The following is a 15,516-nucleotide window of genomic DNA, read 5'->3' on the forward strand; positions in this document are numbered from 1 at the left end:
GTACTTGTGTCCCATCACCTCCTGGCAAATAGAAGGGGAAGAAATGGAGGCAGTGAGAGATTTTACTTTCCTGGGCTCCATGATCACTGCAGATGGTGACAGCAGCCACGAAATTAAAAGACGCCTGCTTCTTGGGAGAAAAGCAATGACAAACCTAGACAGCATCTTAGAAAGCAGAGACATCACCTTGCCAACAAAGGTCCGTATAGTTAAAGCTATGGTTTTCCCAGTAGTGATGAATGGAAGTGAGAGCTGGACCATAAAGAAAGCTGATCGCTGAAGAATTGATGCTTTTGAATTATGGTGCTGGAGGAAATTCTTTAAAGTCCCATGGACTGAAAGAAGATCAAACCTATCCATTCTTAAGGAAATCAGCCCTGAGTGCTCACTGGAAGGACAGATCGTGAAGCTGAGGCTCCAATACTTTGGCCGCCTCATGAGAAAAGAAGACTCCCTGGAAAAGACCCTTGGGAAAGATGGAGGGCACAAGGAGAAGGGGACAACAGAGGACGAGATGGTTGGATAGTGTTCTCGAGCTACCAGCATGAGTTTGACCAAACTGCGGGAGGCAGTGGAAGACAGGAGTGCCTGGCATGCTCTGGTCCATGGGGTCATGAAGAGTCAGACACAACTAAACGACTAAACAACAAAGTACTTATCACAAACTTTGAATTCTCCCCATCTCAGATTAAAAACTGAGTCAGAAAAGAATTCTTCATCAAATATTTTTATTTTACCCAGAAATAGACAAATATATCCAAAGATATTGCTTGTAGCCATAGGCCATTGAAGGAAGGACAATAATAAAATATAAAACAAGGGTCAATTATGATTTCAATGCAGGAAAGCTAAGTAAGTCAATGGCATTTGCTGGAACCTTATCTTGTTGAAGACTTTATCCAGCTATAGGAAAGCAATATTCAGAAAGTACATTGAAATATGGTGGTGTGTATTAAGAATAAGTGTTTATAATGATGTCATTGTCCCTATGTATAAGAAATTTGCAATCTGCTCACCAAGGGAAGCTTACTTATCATGGCTTACTATATGGTCTGAGAAACAGTAAAATCCTATATATACTGAGCCCCATTGAGTCCAGCTGGACTTGCTTTTGAGTAGACATGAAAAATATTGTTCGGTAGGAAGGCAAGTTCAGAACTATTCTTTTACAAAGTGCAAGAATATACAAACCCTGAAACCTTTTCTTTGTTTTTGTGTGGCTTTTTAAGAACTTTATAAGTTATGTGGCTTTCTTCTTCACCTTCTAAGTCTCGCACACTCATGACAACTATAATTGAAAATACATTTTGTGTGACTGGAAACAAGTGATAATCTAAAGAGGGACTTAAGTGGAATTAAGCAGGCTTTTGGATTTGCAATGGCCTTCTGTGCTGGAGAGATTTACACCTTTAATTAGCCGTGTAAATCTGCATCAATGCATTGATCCAGCTGTAATCAACAACCCCATGTGGTTTATGGTTGCAAATGAGGATTCCATTATTCAAGAAGGATGTCTGTCTCGAAAATTGTAAGCAGTGTCATAGCTACACAACATTTCTACATGTATACACATTTCCCCCTAGCCAGAGATGTGTAAGAGCAAATGCATATATATTCTCCTTTTTCTTCTGCTACAATGAATTAATAATAGACAGAGGGAAGAAAGAGGCAATCGCCCCAAAGAGGGGGAAGTGGGGATTGTGCAAAATCAATGGTGGGTGCAAACAACCCTTGTTTGCTTGTAGCACTGCCCCTACCAGAGTGGCTTCCTCATCTTGATAATAGAATAGAACTTCCACCAGCCCTGACAATTGACCACATTGTCTTGGCCCAACATGAGAAGGACCTTGCTGGTTTATCATATGTGGTGGAAATGTAAGGTAGTAAAATAATTCTGGGAAATGATATATTATGAATTCGGGGGGAAATGTTTAAAATAACCTTTGCTAAAAACCCCAAAGCCTTCCTTTTAGGAATTCTATGTGTCAAAATCCCAAGGTAGCAGAAAGGACTACTTATGTATGCGACCACAGCTGCGAGGATGTTACTGGCCCAGAGATGGAAAGAAGATAAATTCCCTACCAGAGAAAAATGGCAGATCAAGTTGGTGGATTATGCTGAAATGGCCAAAACGACTGGAAGAATCAGGAAGACCAAAATTTTAATAAGGAATGGGGAAAACTCATCTTAAAAACCATTGTAAACAGTTAAAATCGTTAGTAGGATTGGAATATCACTTGTAGTTTAATGGTGAATTTTGGACACAATGGAGAGGTGAAAGATTTGGATTATCATAAAAAATGCAGGAGGAAATGATTAGCAATAGGACCCACAAAGAGGAGGAGGGACAAATTCAGTAGAAATTCAGTAGAAAACATGAATGCAGATGACAAACAAAGCTGTGCTGTTGATGTTGATGTTGACTGCCTCTCAATGGTGTTAGATCCTTTGTTCAAGCTGGGAAATAAACTGTTAAAGCAATTGAATGGGGACTGCCAGGAAGAGGCATGTGGTGAAGAAGTGTTGGTCTCCCAGAGTGTGGAGGGAAAAGGATAGATCCCAGGTTAGAGCTGGGACGGACTGCAATCCTCTGTAGGTAATTGTTGTTTAGTCGTTTAGTGGTGTCCGACTCTTCACGACCCCATGGACCAGAGCACACCAGGCACTCCTGTCTTCCACTGCCTCCCGCAGTTTGGTCAGACTCATGTTTGTAGCTTCGAGAACACTGTCCAACCATCTCGTCCTCTGCCGCCCCCTTCTCCTTGTGCCCTCAATCTTTCCCAACATCAGGGTCTTTTCCAGGGAGTCTTCTCTTCTCATGAGGTGGCCAAAGTATTGGAGCCTCAGCTTCACGATCTTTCCTTCCAGTGAGCATTCAGGGCTGATTTCCTTAAGAATGGATAGGTTTGATCTTCTTGCAGTCCATGGGACTCTCAAGAGTCTCCTCCAGCACCATAATTCAAAAGCATCAATTCTTCGGCAATCAGCCTTCTTTATGGTCCAGCTCTCACTTCCATACATCACTACTGGGAAAACCATGGCTTTAACTATACGGACCTTTGTTGGCAAGGTGATGTCTCTGCTTTCTAAGATGCTGCTGTAGGTAATGGAAACTGAGAATTGCCTCTAGGAGAGGACTCTGTTCCCCCTGTTCTGTTTGTAGTTTTTGTAGCTGGTATTGCAATGTGAATAACTTTAATAACGAGATTATTAAAAAAGAAAGAAGTTGTAATAAATATCTAAGTTCTCCTACATTTTGCCAAAAACAGAATTTTTACGCTAATGTGGACATTCCTCCTTTAAACAAATGTTAAAGAAATTTCAAGGGAAACAAAGGGTTTTGGTAATGCTAGCAGGGTTTCTTGGGAAGTATTTGTACATTCATGTTCATTCTGTACATGTAACAAGCTCTAGGCAGTATGCTTATACAGTCTGTCACATATATGTATGGGTTTGCAAAACATACACACATTTTGCTGCTAATTCTTTGTAAATTAAACATTAGTTTCCTGCCCATTTGTATGCACCAGGTAATGGTGCACAACCTTGCTTTCTGCATTTATACTGATATATAATATCCACCCACAACTTTCTAAGTGACAATGAAAGCAAGAGCGTTTTCTCAGAACTGACTTGTCCTCTTTAGAGCAACAGGTCACCATATGGCAAAACTCTTGATGGTCTGTACCATTTCAGACTCCATTGTCCCATGTAGAAACCTGGCAAGCCAGGAAGCAGCCCATTCTAGCTGCCCATTCTCCCTTACATTCTTTTCCCCCAATTTGTAGCATTTTCTCCACCATGGGAAAGCATTCGGTAATATGCACCCCTACTCAAAATCTGAAATGGAACAGTCCATCCTTAGTTTCAACCCATGATAGCCTGTTGGTCTAGAGCAGGCATCCCCAACCTTCAGCCCTCCAGATGTTTTGGACTACAATTCCCATCATCCCTGACCACTGGTCCTGCTGGCTAGGGATCATGGGAGTTGTAGGCCAAAATATCTGGAGGGCCGCAGGTTGCGGGTGCCTAGTCTAGAGGGCCCAAATGTCAAACCAGAAAGGATGTTTATCATGTAGCTTGTCCTTATACAGGTGTGTGTTTTTTCTTTAACAGATACCTGGCATTGGAGTGTCAGGAGTGGGACCATGGCATGGGGCGACCATTATCACCCTATCCTTGTCGTGGCAAAATTGCAGTGGAAATAAAGCTCCACTTATGTCAATAGACGTTTCTTTCCACTGAAAACCTCAGGCAGTGTGGAGAGAGTTATTTTGATGGGGCCTTGGTGGTGCCAAAGAAATAAGACACATTTCCCCCACTTCATGATCCTCATGCATCTTCTCCCCCACTTCACTTGGCCCTCAGAAAAAGGAGAGACCATACATTGCATTAAACATACCACTATATTTCATAATGCTTCTTTTAATACCCTGCTCAAACAGGACCTTTCAAGTTAAGAACATTTTCTTCATTTCACCAAGCTTTCTCTCCATAGGAGTCAACTCCTAGGGGCCAAGGAGTCTTAACCGCCCCCCCCAAATATATTTGAGCCACCCCCCCCCCCAGTTGATGGCCATATCTCTCTCACACACATGGAAGAGAATTTGTAACAACCTTGCTGCTTTTTCAGACTTAATCCTGCTTTCCCCAAAGCTCTTTTCCATCTTTTTTAATCTCTTAAAGAGTAACTTTGATATACTATATTTAAAAAATGCCACCTGGTGATGCTTTCTCTTCTTTGTCTATCTCATTGTTTGGCCATAAGGGTCACCTTCAGTCCTGGTAAACAGCAGACATGGGAGGAGGGCACTTGTGTGTCTGGTCTTAAAAGGGCTTCCCACCCCCATACCAACTTTCTCGAACGCCATCCCTAGGGCATGCTGAGTCATCTGTCTCTGCATCTTACCTGCATAAGCTAGTGCTCCTTCAAGACCTAATTTGCTTGCATTCAGTTTCTTCTAATTACAGCTGCTGACCCAGTGGAAGTTGATCACTGCTAATTAGTACATTATGAGGAAATAACCTGTTACCTAGAAACAGTTTCCATATTGCTTCTAAAATGTGGCGTGCTAAATTACTATGCAGCCGGCTTTTTAAATTTTCTATACAACGCCATGTGTGCACAAACACAAAAAACCATATGCAGTCATATGCCAATCTGGGATCAGAACAGGGGGTGTTGAATCAGGGGGAAGAAGCTCAAACACTTTGAGTCTGCCTCTTATGTTTAAGTACCTTAAAGCTCAGAGAAAAAGCAGCAAGGACAAAGCTTATTATCGTACATGCAGCCTCTTGATGCTCTTGTATAGCAAAGGAAATAAATATGTTTTTTTCCCCTGCATTGTGGTGAATTAATGCCTCATGGCTGGTGCCAGTACTTGGAAATGCCAGGCAGCTGCTGAGACTGACTGAGGTTAGCAAAACTTGCCATGCCCCATCAATGTGCACCTGGTTCTCCAGGTCTCATTCAGCCATAGAAAAGGGAGGGGAAGCATCTCCAAGATGCTTGTGGTTTTCGTACAGATCCCCCGGTCGTCTCATGGACTGTTGACCACTAATCTGCTGCCACAAACCAGGTTCTCCCCGGTAAAACACTTATTCTCAGTCGGGTTCTCAAGTTAACAACGAAGATTGTAGTTTATTGCAAACACAAATAAATTTTAAATGCATTCGATTTAAACGCATTACCCTTTTAGTCTTACAGTGGTACCTCGGGTTAAGAACTTAATTCGTTCTGGAGGTCCATTCTTAACCTGAAACTGTTCTTAACCTGAAGCACCACTTTAGCTAATGGGGCCTCCTGCTGCCGCCGCGCCGCCAGAGCACAATTTCTGTTCTCATCCTGAAGCAAAGTTCTTAACCTAAAGCACTATTTCTGGGTTAGCGGAGTCTGTAACCTGAAGCGTATGTAACCTGAAGCATATGTAACCCAAGGTACCACTGTAGCTAAGTTTGCATAGATAAGCTGTTCTTCAGTGTAAGTATAGTGGCATGAAACCTGAAACTGTTCTTAATCTGAAGCACCACTTTAGCTAATGGGGCCTCCCGCTGCTGCTGTGCCGCCACCATGCAATTTCTGTTCTCATCCTGACGCAAAGTTCTTAACCCGAGGTACTATTTCTGGGTTAGCGGAGTCTGTAACCTGAAGTGTCTGTAACCTGAAGCGTCTGTAACCCGAGGTACCACTGTATTTTATCCTGTCTCTAACTCTTCTACCACCCCTCATACAAGAACCAACTGCACTAACTGTCTCTCTATTTCCATCTGTCTTCCAACTACTTTTCCCCAACTGGCTAAGCCTTTTAAAAACAGGTAGGCTCCGCCTCTGGGCTTTTCTATTGGTCTACCTATTAACCCTTTCTCTCCCCCTGTACCGACATTTCCATAAGAATGGGCAAACACCACAGGAAGCATCTCCAAGATGGTATCAAACATGTGTTGGACATAGATTTCTTGGACTGCCTGCTCTGGGGGAGCAGAGCCTTGGCCTTCAGGGGAAGGCACCTCAGATCTCCTGCCCATTGCTTCATTCCCCTCATGACCTCAGTGCTCCTAATGCAAGGCACAGATACACTTTCAAATGGATGCTTGCTATGTTGCAAAATTGTCCAGCATGTAGGCAGGTCTGTCTAATTGTTGATTGATAAACTACCTGCTCAGAAAATATCAAGGCGGTATACAACGATATTTGCAAGTGGAATACAGCACAGGATACCCTGGAAACAATACGTAATTACTTTTTAAGAAAAGGGTTCGGTCAACTCCGTAAGCCCACTACACTGTGCCCATTGATATACTGTACTTTTCCGTGTGTAAGACTCTCCGTGTATATTTTTTTTGGGGGGTGCCAATAATCACTCACCGCTCACCACCAGCAGCCACCCCATTTGCTGAAACAGCACAAGCCTCCCTCTGAAGGACCTATTAGTCAGAGCAATGCAAGACATGAAAGAGGCAAGGGGTTAGCAGAGAAATCAGCGGCAACACTAATACAGCAGAAAATGAAAAAAGGTTGTTAAAAGTAAGTTAGGGTGGGGCAGGAAGAGAAAAAGGAATGGGGGCAAGTAGGTGTGATGATAATGAAGTGGGATGAGAATGAAGGGGGGAAAGAGAAGAATGGGGTCAGTGGCCGACCTGCTACCCTCATCAGGCAGTTCAATCCCTTGCCTTGGGTCTGAATTAGGGGTCAGCAAACTTTTTCAGTGGGGGTAAGACTATATTTTTATTGGGGGGGGGGAATGAACAAATTCCTATGCCCCACAAATAACCCAGAGATGCATTTTAAATAAAAGGACACATTCTACTCATGCAAAAACACGCTGATTCCCGGACCGTCTGCGGGCCAGATTTAGAAGGCGATTGGGCCAGATCCAGCCCCTAGGCATTATTTTGCCTACCCATGGTCTGAATGGTGCAGTCATTTAGATGAGTGCAAGACTTGACTGTTCTCTGGTTTGAGGTTGTTGAATAGCAACAACGCCTTCTATTTATTTATTGTTAGCTTGTGTTCACTTCATATTGTGGCATCTGAATATAGACTGCATTTTTAATCAAGGCTTATATTGGCTTATATCTTGATCAGGTTCCTAAATTAAATGGGCTTAGATTTTCAAAAGTTTCATGCCAGGCAGAAGACCAGCTGCTTAGAGAACCTTGGCAATGTTTTCCTCCTAGACAAGGGGCCCCTTCATTTATAGCAGAAAACAATTCTCAAAGTCGTAAAAAGGGGGAATTACAGGCTGAAGAGCAAGGCTACACAGACCCTACATAATTAATAGTTGGTAAACAGTAAAATAATACCAATGTGCCTCCCAGTAAAATGAGCCAGATCTTTGGGAAGTCTTTTCTAAAGCTGTTTCTTTCTTAAACTGAGAGAGTTAAAGGGCAATAAATGTTGGGAAGAGCTAATGGGAAAAGCAGCTGGCTGAAGGGGGGGGGGTGTAAACTGAAGAGGCTTCTTTTGAAGCTGTTTTCTACTAAGTTCCTTTTTTACTTTACAAAGGCCTTATTCCTTTTAAAAGGCTACCTATGTTATGTATTAAATATATTGGCTTAAATTTAATTATGCAAAGGATTTAAGAAATGCTAGATTCTTATTTCATATAGTTGTAAGAGTTGTATTTATCCTGAAATAAAGTCAGCCACCAGCCTAGCCCCCCTGCCAGAAAGGAGACGCCATCCAAGCAGTCCTGATATATGGGTGTCAGGCCATTGTTTAGAAACCTTCAAATGAAGGAGATCTTTCAATGTTGATGTGAACTCAAGATCCTTGACATATGTTTAAGATAAAAATTTAAGATTAACCATTTGTTTTAGAAGGCAATAGGGCAAGGAGGGCAAGAGGTGAGCTGGTAATTAAGATTCCTTGTTGAGACACATGTAAGATATATTACTACTTATTTGTCATTTATAGATGTAACAATATATAGCTCTTTGTGTTCCATATAAGGACAGGAGGATATGGGTGTATCTTTTAGGATTGGTTATAGCAATCAGCCAATAGGAAATCCAACCAGGCTGATTGGACAGAGGCAGCCAAAGGAGGAGCAAAGGGGGCTGGATTAAGGGAATATAAGTGCTGGCCATAATGGCAGGAGGCCAGGTAACCATATACCACTGTGCCTCTCATTTATTTGTCTGACAAATAAATTATTATTTTAATTTCTCTATTGCTGCGTTGAATATTTCATTCCAGCTAAGCGTTAACCACAAGCAGGGTGCTACAATATGTCATTGTAAAAGGGACCAAACTGTGTATATCACACTGGAGTACTTTGCTCTACACAAAAGGGAGTGGTGATATCCTTTGTCACAATCTAGATTCCTTTGGCTTCTCCCTGTGTACCAAACTTCAGCATCTGCTAAGAGTTCACATAACCCACTTCTTGCACTGAAAACATGTGGAGAAGTCCTTTTGATTAGCCCCGCTCCTGATTGTGTCATGCTTGCTGATCACAAGGCCTCAGTTTAATTTCTCTCCATCCACACTCCCTCAGAAGATAGTCAGGACAATTCCAGTTTATTATCACTTCCTCTGTACTCTCCTCAGAAGAAAGGCAAAATACAATACGACAATCAACCAAGAGCAATTCAATGATTTTGTCAAAATCCATTTGATTGCCATGAAAATAATGCAGCTGTGTTGCCCAACCGGTATCCTTCAAGTTTCAATGTAGGCTACATTTTGTGGAAATTCTACCAAGAAGCTGAAGAAAAGCGTAATTGCAAAGTCATGTTGAGAAGTGTGAAGCATGATGTCGAGAATACATGTGCTCCCTTTTGTAGATGAGTGTCCACATTCCATGGTTCCTAGTGGGAGAGGAAGTCTAGTCTCTTCAGAAAAAAAGTCTGCAGCTGTGTGTACAGAGGCAAATGGCTCATAATTCTTTAATTCTAAGTGCATGTCTTTTGCACCTGGTTCTGGTTGGTGGGTCTCAAGGTTTGAGGAGGGGTGGGAAACAAAATAAAATCCTGCAAGCTTGAAGTCTCTCCTTCCCTGTTGAGCAATATCTGCTGGGTCTCTTTTTATGTTCTTGCACATTCATTTTTGTTCCATAACAACGTTCATCCACGGCTGTGTTCATCCATAGCTCTAGGCTAAAGTTTGCTTAGAGTTTTAATGCACTCCAAAACCAGGCTTCAGCCAGCCCTAATAGCCACATTATTCTGAAACACTTTTCTCTTTTCTGCAAAAAGAAAGTCAAAGCAACAAATGCAGGCGATGTTCCCGCTAATGTTTAGAGTGCCTCTAAAACGATCGTCCCCTTGAACTAGATTTTAGGACTGGAATGATGAATGTTAATTAATAACATGCCCTAATTCAAAAGAGCATCCTCGGGGACAGCAATTAAGCATGAGCTCAAACTTAAATCTGTTCAAATGACATTGTCAAATTGAATGGAGATGGATGTGCTGCAGAATTCTCTGTATATTTACTCGGAACTAGCCCCCTACTGTGGTTAGGATTGCAGTCTTACATGCTGAAACCATTTCCCCCATGCATTTCCATTGAGGACCTTTGTAACGGGAGATGGGTATCTTTCAATACACAAACCTGTCTTTCAAGCAAGCATGAAGCAGCTTTCCTAGAAAATACAAAGGTGTACAGGTATATTTCAGTAGAAACCCTTGAACATTTGGAGGGCAATGAAGATGGGGGTGGAGCTAGAACGCTCGTGTGCCTTCTGCCATCCTCCTAAGTTCATCAAACCACCAATACTTCAATTCTGAAGCTCAGCGTTGCAGTGACTCACAGTCAGTAATTGAATAATGGAGACAGAAAATGAAAGGAGAATGAAACAACGTGTCCCAAAATGAGCAAAAAATATGAACGGGCATGATCCAGCAAAAGATAGGTAGATTAAGGCTGCAAACTCTTATAAAGGGGGAATGGGGAATGATTTATCCACCAAAGGTCAGGGAGTAAAAATGTAAGCCACTATTCTTGTTATTATTTTTGTGTGTGTGTTGGCTGATCGCTAAACACAACAAACTAAACTGACTGTGTACAAAAAATGGAAAAGGGGGGAAACCACCAAAGAGGAATTCAAACAAATAGCCAGCACGTGTAGACACAAAGTCAGAAAAGCTAAAGCACAGAATGAACTCAGGCTTGCTAGAGAGGTTAAAAGCAACAAAAAAGGCTTTTATGGGTATGTTCGTAGCAAAAGGAAGAACAAAGAAACAGTGGGGTCACTCAGAGGAGAAGATGGTGAAATGCAAACAGGGGACACAGAAAGGGTTGAACTACTCAATGCCTTCTTTGCCTCAGTCTTCTCCGATAAAGAAAACAATGCCCGACCTGAAGAATTTGGAGCAAATGATTCAGCAAAGGAAACACAGCCCAGAATAACTAAGGAGATAGTACAAGAATATTTGGCTAGTTTAGATGTATTCAAGTCTCCAGGGCCAGACGAACTGCATCCAAGAGTATTAAAAGAACTGGCAGATGTGATCTCAGAACCACTGGCAGTCATCTTTGAGAATTCCTGGAGAACAGGCGAAGTCCCGGCAGACTGGAGGAGGGCAAATGTTGTCCCTATTTTCAAAAAGGGGAAAAGAGAGGACCCAAATAATTACCGCCCAGTCAGTTTGACATCAATAGCAGGGAAGATTCTGGAGCAGATCATTAAGCAAACAGTCTGTGAGCACCTAGAAAGGAATGCTGTGATCACCAATAGTCAGCATGGATTTCTGAAAAATAAGTCATGTCAGACTAACCTGATCTCGTTTTTTGACAGAATTACAAGCCTGGTAGATGAAGGGAACACAGTGGATGTAGCCTACCTTGATTTCAGCAAGGCATTTGACAAGGTGCCCCATGATATTCTTGTAAAGAAGCTGGTAAAATGTGGTCTTGACTATGCTACCACTCAGTGGATTTGTAACTGGCTGACTGACCGAACCCAAAGGGTGCTCATCAATGGTTCCTCTTCATCCTGGAGAAGAGTGACTAGTGGGGTGCCACAGGGTTCTGTCTTGGGCCCGGTCTTATTCAACATCTTTATCAACGACTTGGATGATGGACTCAAGGGCATCCTGATCAAATTTGCAGATGACACCAAATTGGGAGGGGTAGCTAACACCCCAGAGGACAGGATCACACTTCAAAACGACCTTGACAGATTAGAGAACTGGGCAAAAATAAACAAGATGAATTTTAACAGGGAGAAATGTAAAGTATTGCACTTGGGCAAAAAAAATGAGAGGCACAAATACAAGATGGGTGACACCTGGCTTGAGAATAGTACATGTGAAAAGGATCTAGGAGTCTTGGTTGACCACAAACTTGACATGAGCCAACAGTGTGACGCGGCAGCTAAAAAAGCCAATGCAATTCTGGGATGCATCAATAGGAGTATAGCATCTAGATCAAAGGAAGTAATAGTGCCACTGTATTCTGCTCTGGTCAGACCACACCTGGAGTACTGTGTCCAGTTCTGGGCACCACAATTCAAGAAGGACACTGACAAACTGGAACGTGTCCAGAGGAGGGCAACCAAAATGGTTAAAGGCCTGGAAACGATGCCTTATGAGGAACGGCTAAGGGAGCTGGGCATGTTTAGCCTGGAGAAGAGGAGGTTAAGGGGTGATATGATAGCCATGTTCAAATATATAAAAGGATGTCACATAGAGGAGGGAGAAAGGTTGTTTTCTGCTGCTCCGGAGAAGCGGACACGGAGCAATGGATCCAAACTACAAGAAAGAAGATTCCACCTAAACATTAGGAAGAACTTCCTGACAGTAAGAGCTGTTCGGCAATGGAATTTGCTGCCAAGGAGTGTGGTGGAGTCTCCTACTTTGGAGGTCTTTAAGCAGAGGCTTGACAACCATATGTCAGGAGTGCTCTGATGGTGTTTCCTGCTTGGCAGGGGGTTGGACTCGATGGCCCTTGTGGTCTCTTCCAACTCTATGATTCTATGATTCTATGACTGCCTGACTTTAAAATGGCTGCACATTTTAGAGACGCTTACTAAAAGAAGTCCCTGTGTTGCCACTAGCACTTTTTAGTCATTCTACTGAGCCTCCCATCAGGGCCAGATTTAGGTTTGATGTAAGGTTACTAGACCTTTTTCAAAGAATCTGGGGACACTTTTTTATATATATAAAAAAGAGGGGGGAGTTATTTAAAAAAAATATTTATTAATTTTTAAAAGAAGTAATATCTTCTCTTCTGTGGTCTCCTCTGTCGCGTGGCCTTCCTCTGGGCCCTGGTCTGCTCTCTAGGAGCGCTAGCCACCTTGGAGTAGGCTTGGGTCGGGCCTGGGCTCAGCAACCTGTCCTTGCCATTCTGGTGCTCTCCTACCTCTCCTCCTCAGTGGCAGTGCGCAAGCTCGGGGATCCCCTCTTTTTTCTCCCTCTTTCTTCCTCTTCCTTCTCCTCTCCTCCTTCTCCCTGCATCAGCTCCAGGGTTTTTACTGGCCTCAGAGCGACGCTGGGCAGTCGGCTGGGCGCTCTCGCTCCCGGTTCAATTTGGGTCACAGGGGTGTGTGTGCCAGCGGATTTCCCCTGTTGACATCCCCGCTACCCCTCGGCAGTAGCAGTGGCAGTCTCAGCAGCCCAGAGCCAGACTGGTAGTGCAGTTGGCTCTGGTTGGCTTCTGGAGCTGCTCACTGCCGTGGCGCCCGCCATTTTGCCTCGCCGGAAGTCCCCATATGATGTGTCTTGTGCTGTTGAACCAATCACACAACATTCATTCCCTACAAATAAATCTACAACACTTAAAATATAAATCCAAGGACATTAAATGAAATCCGGGGGCATTCCGGGGACAGATTTTTGTCCAGGGACAGATTTGTAAATCCGGGGACTGTCCCTGGGAAACGGGGACGTCTGGCAACCATAGTTTGATAAGGTCCTAAGTTACTGAAAGTAATGGGCCCTTTATATGCCCAGCTGTCCTTTGTCAGCAGCAAATTGTCACTGTTTTTTGTGTTGAATATATGCTATATGGTAATTTATGGACCTAACAGGTATCTAAAGCCATTTTATTTGTTTTTTATATTATATTTTGGAAATGTACATCCAGGTTCTTTTCCCTTTACATTTTTTTGAGGGCCCCAAGAGCGTGGGACCCTAAGCTATAGCTTGTTTAGCATATATGTAAATCCGGCATGGCCTCCCCCTTTGGTCCTCTTAATTCGAAAGGTGTGGATGCTGTTATGCTGATCCTCTTCACCTTGAAAAAAGGAAGAATGAAAGTGATAAAGGCAATATTGTTGGGATACTGGGCTCCTAACTGATATTGGGCCCCCAGAAAAGACCCAACTTCAACAACTCTCTGGAGCTATCCCATGAAACACAATGAGACCTACTATCCTAGCAGTCTGACAGATGAATGACTGCACATCCCATTTCTGTGAGGGTTTTTTTTAGCTTTTGTATTCAAATATATAAAGATTCCTATTCCTTCAAGGTATTCTGAAAACCTGCACTTCTTAAAAAATACAGTTTAAAAGCAATTTAAGGTATGACACATTATCATGGAATCCCTGGAAGATTTCCTATGTTCTACATGCAATTCTCTCTGTGTGTGAAGCAAATGACTAATTGTAAGGAAGAAAAGAAATAATGAAGTTGATGAGATGTAAAATTTGTTAAGCATTCAGGAACGATCATTTTTCTTCTTCTGTCTCCGTTATTTAATTATTACCTGGGAGTGACTGCAATTCTGAGCTTCAGAATTATCATTTTGGCTAAAGTGATCAAAGGGATGTAGAAATTCTCCTATGAAAAAAGTTTGGGATGTTTCAGTGTAGAAAAAATGTACATAAGAAGACATGATAGAAGTTTAGAAAATTATGCATGTCATTGAGAAAGTGCTTAGAGGAAAGTTTGTATACACACACACACACACACACACACACATGTTTTTATTTTAAAAAATTCAAACATTTTCACAATACACAAATCAAATACATTTTTTCATAAGTTGACTTCCCACCCTCATCTCCACAGTGTTCTTATTCAAACCTTTTCTACTGCACTGTAGCTTTATCAATTACAAAAAGGTTCTCTGTTACAATTTTTTGACATTTTTCTTCCTCTGCTTTTATCTCAAAACCTGTATGCAATTTCATATTTTTTTTAAAAAAAATAGTCCACAAAAGGCCTTCATCCTTCTATAAAAAGTTTGTCATTTTGTCCACTTAATTTTGCTGTCAGCTTTGCCATTTCTGCATAATCCATTACAGTCGTACCTTGGAAGTCGAACAGAATCCGTTCCGGAAGTCCATTTGTCTTCCAAAATGTTCGGAAACCAAAGCGCAGCTTCTGATTGGCTGATGAAAGCTCCTGCAGCCAATCGGAAGCCACAGAAGCCCCATTGGCTGTTCGGGTTCCAAAGAACATTCACAAACCAGAACACTCACTTCTGGGTTTCTGGTGTTCAGGTGTCAAAACGTCCAAGTACCAAGGCGTTCAGGAACCAAGGTAGAACTGTACTTTCAGATGCCACTCCTCCTCTGTTGAAACCTTCTCTTCTTTCCATTTCTGTGCATATAATATTCCAGCTGCTGTTGTCACAGACATAAATAGTTTGGTCATTGTCAGAAAGGTTTTTTTCTTCCTCTCTCATAAGAATGAGAGATTTCCAATGAAGCTGGGTCTTGGAAGATTCAGGACAGATATATATATATATATATATATATATATATATATATGCAGGTTTTGGTGTCTTCGGGTGTCTTCCCGTGTAAGAGTCGGGGTGTCTGTGCGACGTTTCGACGAGGTCTCACTCGTCATCTTCATTAGGTTCTTGTCAGCTGGAAGGTTTCCTCCCCGTAGAGGTGAGATATTTGCTTTCGTAGATTTTCACGGGTACAGGAATGCAGGTTTTGGTGTCTTCGGGTGTCTTCCCGTGTAAGAGTCGGGGTGTCTGTGCGACGTTTCGACGAGGTCTCACTCGTCATCTTCAGAGTGAGACCTCGTCGAAACGTCGCACAGACACCCCGACTCTTACACGGGAAGACACCCGAAGACACCAAAACCTGCATTCCTGTACCCGTGAAAATC

This window comes from Podarcis vaucheri (assembly GCF_965113315.1).
Source record: "Podarcis vaucheri genome assembly, chromosome: 9".
NCBI lineage: Eukaryota > Metazoa > Chordata > Lepidosauria > Squamata > Lacertidae > Podarcis > Podarcis vaucheri.